The 7,116-nt window shown below is 37.7% G+C and overlaps 1 protein-coding gene across 2 annotated transcripts in view; it reads left to right on the forward strand.

The window, feature by feature from the left end:
• LOC106873584 (CD9 antigen) overlaps positions 1-7,116 on the forward strand; it is a 164,176-nt gene that overhangs the window by 100,314 nt on the left and 56,746 nt on the right. For both annotated transcript variants that reach the window (XM_052969172.1, XM_052969171.1), the window contains exon 3: positions 3,739-3,786. The gene's annotated coding sequence lies outside the window, so the exon portion shown is untranslated. The remainder of the gene's footprint in view (positions 1-3,738; positions 3,787-7,116) is intronic.

Genomic DNA, 7,116 nt, shown 5'->3' on the forward strand with positions numbered 1-7,116 from the left:
TATATGTATACATATGTATACATATATATATATATATATGTATGTATGTGTTTGTGTTTGTTCCCCCACCATCGCTTGACAACTGATAATGGCGTGTTTACGTCCCCTTAACTTAGTGGTTCAGCAAAAGAGTCTGATAGAATAAGTCCTGGGGTCGATTTGTTCGACTAAAGGCGGTGCTCCAGCATGGCCACAGTCAAATGACTGAAACAAGTAAAAGAATAAAAGAATATATGCAGAGAGAGAGAGAGAGAGAGAACGAGTTATGAATTCTATTAACAATTAAATGCCCCACCATCACATGTCACCATAATAAAAGGAATCACCAGTTGTTTTTGAGAAATTCTTCCAGTTCTAATTTGTTCTTCACAGATATTTCTGGTATTTTTGTTCAGCATTTTTTCTATTGTCCAACACTGTGACTGGTGGGGCTGTGTTGTGTTATCATCCACCATGTGGGCTGCATGAATAGCAAAGCATCTGTTGTCTGGAATTTAAGTTCTACACAGAAAATTAAGGTACATTGTTGCACTCAACTCAGCAACGAGGGGTTCTCTATTTTTTGGTATCACAGGTACTTATTTAATTGACCCTGAAGGGATGAAAGGCTAAGTTGGTCTTGGTGGAATTTGAACTCAGAACGTAAAGATGGACGAAATACTGCTGAGCCTTTTGTCTGGCATACTAACAATTCCTTCCGCCCACCACTTTATCATTAACATCATCAGCAGTAGCAGCATAATCATCACCATCATCATCACCACCACCACTAACAGTGTCAGCATCATCATCATCATCATCATCATCATCAAGCCAAGGGTGCTTCTATGTGGTCACTTGACTTTCTAGAAATAGTAGCCAAATTTTCATCAAAGCACACTCAACTGTTTTCAACAGAGATGGGCACGTTCAATAGATTCAATAACGAATACAAAAAGGTAGGATGATCATGGTTGGAAGGTCTTTGATTTTATGTCTTCTAAATCAGAGCTAATCTGGGGTTAAACCACCATCATCATCATCATCATCATCGCCACCATCACCACCACTATCATAATCATCACCATCGTCATCATCATGCAAGTTAGAGATCACATTGTATCCATGGTATTTGTATGATTAAATTTCTTTGGCTGTGTGGTAAGACGCTTGCTTACTAACCACATGGTTCCGGGTTCAGTCCCACTACATGGCACCTTGGGCAAGTGTCTTCTACTATAGCCTCAGCCTGACTAAAGCTTTGTGAGTGGATTTGGTAGATGGAAACTGAAAGAAGCCCATTGTATAAATATATATATATGTGGGTGCATTTGTGTGTCTGTTTGTCCCCCCACTGTCGCTTGACAACCGATGCTGGTGTGTTTACGTGCCCGTAACTTAGCGGTTCAGGAAAAGAGACCGATAGAATAAGTACTAGGCTTACAAAGAATAAGTCCTGGGGTCGATTTGTTCGACTAAAGGCGGTGCTCCAGCATGGCCGCAGTCAAATGACCGAAACAAGTGAACGAATGCTCCAGAGGAAAAGGTGTCGAATCCTTAATAATGAGCATAGGAAAAGTATGAATATAGCAAAGATTCCATTATTTCACTCTTAAGAATCTGGGGTATTGATCAAGTCCTATTGATCAGAAGTCGATTAAGAGCAAGAGAAGTCTTTGAGAGAGTTGCTAATCCTTTGATGGAGTTATTTTTATCATTGCAAAATGAAAGAAAAATCAAATTTCTTTTTACTTGAATGTAGAATCTGATCTACACCAAAAATATAAAAGAGTTATCCTCGTCGTTTTAACATCCACTTTTACATGCTGGCATGGGTCGGACAAAGTCTATGGCAGCAGATTTCCTTACAGCCAAATGCCCTTTCTATCACCAACTCTTACCTGCTTCCAAGCAAGGTAATATTACCTCATGGTTACATATATTTTAGATGAATATCAGAGATGAATGACACTGCTTGTGTAACAGTGATACTTATTTACAGCTGTCAGACTATGCCAATACCAGGAGACATAAATATACACGCACTCACGCACATTTGGGCATATATGTGTTGCATAAGATTTGGGTAAAAACCTTGACGAATGCTATGCAAAGCTCATCCACAGTTGCTGGCTACTTGATGTCACCGTACAGTTTTGTCTGTAAACTGCTGAAAATGACACATCACTTTGGATATGCATTCTAACACTGAGTGAAATGGTGGTGGGGTCTAATGAAGGACTAATTTAAACAATTACATGAGGTGCATTTTACACCCTGGATGGCTATATAATAATTACACATCTCACCAATGTACTGCAGGGGTAAAAATGTGTCGAAACAATTGTAGTGATTATAAATAATGTCATTCATTCCATTTTCTATCCTTTATCTATACAATAAATAAACATGCATGTATGTGTGTGTGTGTGTGTGTGTATGTGATGGGCTTCTTTCAGTTTTCATCTATCAAATCCACTCACACAACATTGGTTGACCTGGGACTATAGTGGAAGTTGCTTACCCAAGGTACCACACAGTGGGACTGAACCTGAAATGATGTACTTTGGGAACAGATATCTTGACCACCCAACCACACCTGCACCAACAATGCCCCAAGACATTTTGGTTGTGTAATGTTTAATAAATCTTTTCTTTACTCAACCATAGTTTAAAGCTGATTGTTGACAACCAAAGACACAATTGACCCAAACATGACCTCAATACCTTTAGCACACTACAAACCCTGCTGTGTTGAAAAAATATATTCATTTTGTTTGTTTTTGTTTTTTGTTTTTTTTTTGTTATTGTTTTGGTTGGGGGTATTAGGCTGTTTTTATTAACAACATATTTTTTTACAAGAAAAACAAAATAACATTAGAAATATAAAATATCAAATTACGAAGAAAAAGTAAACTCATAACTACCTCACCAAGGAAACAAAGAAAAAGAAAAAAAGGGGGGGGGTGCTGGATTAAACAGCAGAAGATGGGGGTGGCAGGTGTAATTGGATTATACACCCCAGACCAAATGGTGTGTTTAGCTGTGCCTCACAAACATGATGTTAAGGCCCTGCCATGGGGAATGGCCAGTGACAGCCATCTCACCTCACGGGACTCATTTCTCAGACATGTTTTTTAATTAAGAAGTTTTCACCTCACAACACTAATGCTTTACTATTATAATTAATTAAATAATATGTTATTAGAGTTAATTAACTGGAATGTTAATGACTGAACCAGCAACAACAATTTGATTAGTAGTAAAATGTTTCACCTTGATGTTAATAAGTTGTGATAAAACAATTTTAATAAAAAAAAAAACTGGTCTTGACTTAACACCTTAACACCAACAAGAATTTATGGAATTAACCTGAAAATTTAACATACAATGGAGTGGGGGCGGGGGAATACAGAAATATCATTACAGTTGCTGTGTCAAATGGCATTTTTAGCTGAAGTCAGCCAAAGATAAGGTTTCTTTCTTTAACTAACACATCATCATCGTCATTTAACGACCATTTTCCATGCTAGCATAGAAAATGGACATTAAATGATGATGGTGGTGATAGTTAAGGAAATATCTGTGGCTGATGCAGTAATATAATAGCATATAAACATACATACACACAAACACTAGCTCTCTCTCTCTCTCTCACACACACACATGCACTCACATACACACAGACACACACACATATTGTTCACTTTGTCCCAGTCAGTTGTTTTACAGTCTTCTGAATTTTTATTCTCTTTCCAGATAAGACCTGGGCATCAAAAGCTTCCCCATCACAAGATAACAGTTTCTGTAAGTACTTCTCCCCTGTTATCTCTTTCTCATCTTCTTCTGTTGACCTTTGTCTGCTGGTATTGTTTCATATTCACAAGTGATGGGAGGCAGGAAACTGAATCGGGTGCAAGAATTGTAGGGGCTGGCTAAAGTAATGTGCCAACTCTGGCATTCGATCTTCACAAGAGGAAAGTTGGTAAAAAAAAAAGCCAAAATTGCTGTCTTAATTTGTTTTTTGTATCTCCCCTTACCTATGGTCATAAATGTTGAGAAATGACCGAAAGAGTATGATCATGAATATAAGTGGTCAAAATGGTGTTCCTATGAAGTATCTCTGAAGTAACATCACTCACTAGCTCAGAGGTCAAGGAGTCTCTTCAAGTTGAGCAGCTACTTGCCCTGCATTGAGAGGTCATGGCTCTGGTACTACAAACATGTGTTCAAAATGTTGCAGAAAGGAATCAAGGGGGATTCTTCAAGCCAAGAGACCTAAGGTAAACCCGAAATGAGATGGTTAGATAATGGCCATAGCTTCAGTTGGTCATACTTGGGAATCCAGTGTAATGACAGTTGCTTCTGATTGGACACCCTATGAAGGAGGTGTCTGAAGACTCTACTCCCATGACCCTCTCTGAGATAGTGGGATGAGAACATGGATGGACGTTACCTACTTCCTTAATGACATTGTTGTTGAGTGGTAAGTCTGCCTCTTGCAAAGAAGTATAGGGCTTTGATGCAATGGTTCAATTTGTTGAACAAAAAGTCTGAGCTATTGTCCATGTGTAGGCATATGAAAAAATCTCTCTTATAAAACTTCAAGTTGCAGATTAAGTAACAATCACACACACATGCACACATATACATATATACACACATATACACACACACATAAATATACACATACACACATATATACACACATACACACACACGTGAGTGCATGTGTGTGTGTGTGTGTGTGTGTGTCCTTGTGTTCATGTTCTGTATGTGTCCTCCTTTACACCTGGTGTTGGTTTGTTTATCTCTCCATGACTTAGTGGTTCTGTGGGGAAGACCATCATATATATATGTGTGTCACTGTGTTTATCAACCCCACCATTGCTTGGCAACTGGTGCCAGACTTTTTAAAAAAAAAAGACCAAAAAAAAAGAGCTCTAAGTCCTGGGGCTGATTAGTTTAATTATATTCCTTCAGGATGTTGCCCCAGCATGGCTACAGTCCAATAACTGAAACAAGGAAAAGATAGAGACAAAGCATATTTATAATCCTTCTGCAACCCCTTCCCCACCTCCACTCCCATTTCTTCTCCAACTGTTCAAATGGAACAATTATGCCAAACTAACCTAGTTCCGTTAATTCCTCAGTCTACACAGAATGTCAAAAGGTCACATGCTTCGTCCCACAAAAGCTAGAGAATAAAAGCAATAAGAAAAAACAAAGAAGAAAAAAGAAGAAAAAGGAAGTGGCATGTGATTTATTTGGTGGCTGAAGTTTGTTTCCCAACCACATGGTTCTGGGTTCACTCCCACTATGTGGCACCTTGGGCAAATGTCTTCTACTATAACCTCTGGCCGATCAAAGCTTTGTGAATAAGATTGGTTGATGGAAACTGAAAGAAGCCCATTGTATACATGTGTTTGTGTGTGTGTGTGTGTGTGTGTGTTTGTCCCCAACCTCCACTTAACCTAGCAGTTCAGCAAAAAAAGACCGATAGAATAAGTACCAGGCTTTAACAAAAACAAAAGAAAAACAAGTACCAAGTTTGATTTATTTCCCTAAGATTTCTCAAGGTGGTGCTCCAGCATGGCCACAATCGAATGACTGAAACAAATAAAAGAATAAAATATAAACGAAGAGAGAGGAATCCAACTGTGCCTTTCCGTTGCCATTCTCACCATTTTTCAAAGAGAAAATCCACATTCCAAGCAGACGCCATGGCATTATACAATGTCTTGGAGGATTACATCATTGCATTGGAATTGCAAATGGTATGCAAAAGGCATGAAGCAATTCCAATTAGCACAGCTGGTTGAATTAGATATCTGGCGCTTAGATAAACGACCTTCACCTTCTGTTAACCATCCTGGGGATAAAGCATTCCTTAATGGAATCATCGGTTGGGGGGGGGAGGAGGGGGAGATTAGGGATTAGGGAATTGGGGAAAGTAAAGTTTGAGAGAATGAGAAAGTTAAGCTTAGGAAATTCTTCCTTTGTTGTTGTTGAGTCCTTGGTTAGATTGTATATATATATATATATATGTATATATGTATGTATGTATATATGTATGTATGTATGTATGTATGTATGTATGTATGTATGTATGTATGTATGTATGTATGTATGTATGTATGTATGTGTATATATGTATGTATGTGTATATATGTATGTATGTGTATATATGTATGTATGTGTATATATGTATATATAATGTGTTTGTCTCTCCCACTACCACTTGACAACTAGTGTTGGTTTGTTTACATCCCCATAAATTAGCAGGGAACAATTCATTCGGTGAAAAAAATTCTTCAAGGCGTAACCCTAGCATGGCACTGAAACAAATAAAACATACACACACACACACACAAAGTTTGGAATGTTTCATCAAATAATGAGACAATGATTTAATTATGTTGTACTAATTTCAGAAAAATTAATAACACAAGCCTATTTAGTTGGTTGGGTTTATTAGCCCCGTTTAATAAAATGCCAAATGCTTCTCGTGAATTATATAAATAATGCCTACCTAATTGTTTAAAAATTCCTTCGTTAACAAAAGTATATTAATATATTTCTAAAATTATCAAAGCTCTAATGAAGTAGATTTTAATGTAAAACACATTAATGGGGGCAGGGGGGAAGGTTTTCTTTGTGACTGCATTAGGGCTGAGGGTCTTTGTGCGCAAGGGCCAGCTCTGGTTTAGTCCCAGGTCCAGTACTGGTGAAGCAGAGGGTCAAAAGCAGAATGAGTATGAAATAGTCTTAGTGGCATTTCATCTGAGTTTTATGTTCTGTCGTCAAATTCTGCCAAGGTTAATTTGGCCTTTCGTCCTTTTAGGGGGTGGGTGGGGTGATAAAATAAGCACTGGTTAAGTACTAGGGGGGCATTGTAATCGATTTCAACCACCCCGCCCTAGGACTTACTGGCCTTGTGCCAAACTTTGAAATCAATGTGTGTGTGTGTGTGTATGTATATGTGTGTGTGTGTGTCTGTATGTATATATGTGTGTATATATATATATATGTATATATATATATGTGTGTATATATATATATATGTATATGTATATGTGTGTATATATATATATATGTATATGTATATGTGTGTATATATATATATATGTATATGTA

The sequence above is a fragment of the Octopus bimaculoides genome, chromosome 7 (assembly GCF_001194135.2).
Source record: "Octopus bimaculoides isolate UCB-OBI-ISO-001 chromosome 7, ASM119413v2, whole genome shotgun sequence".
Taxonomy (NCBI): domain Eukaryota; kingdom Metazoa; phylum Mollusca; class Cephalopoda; order Octopoda; family Octopodidae; genus Octopus; species Octopus bimaculoides.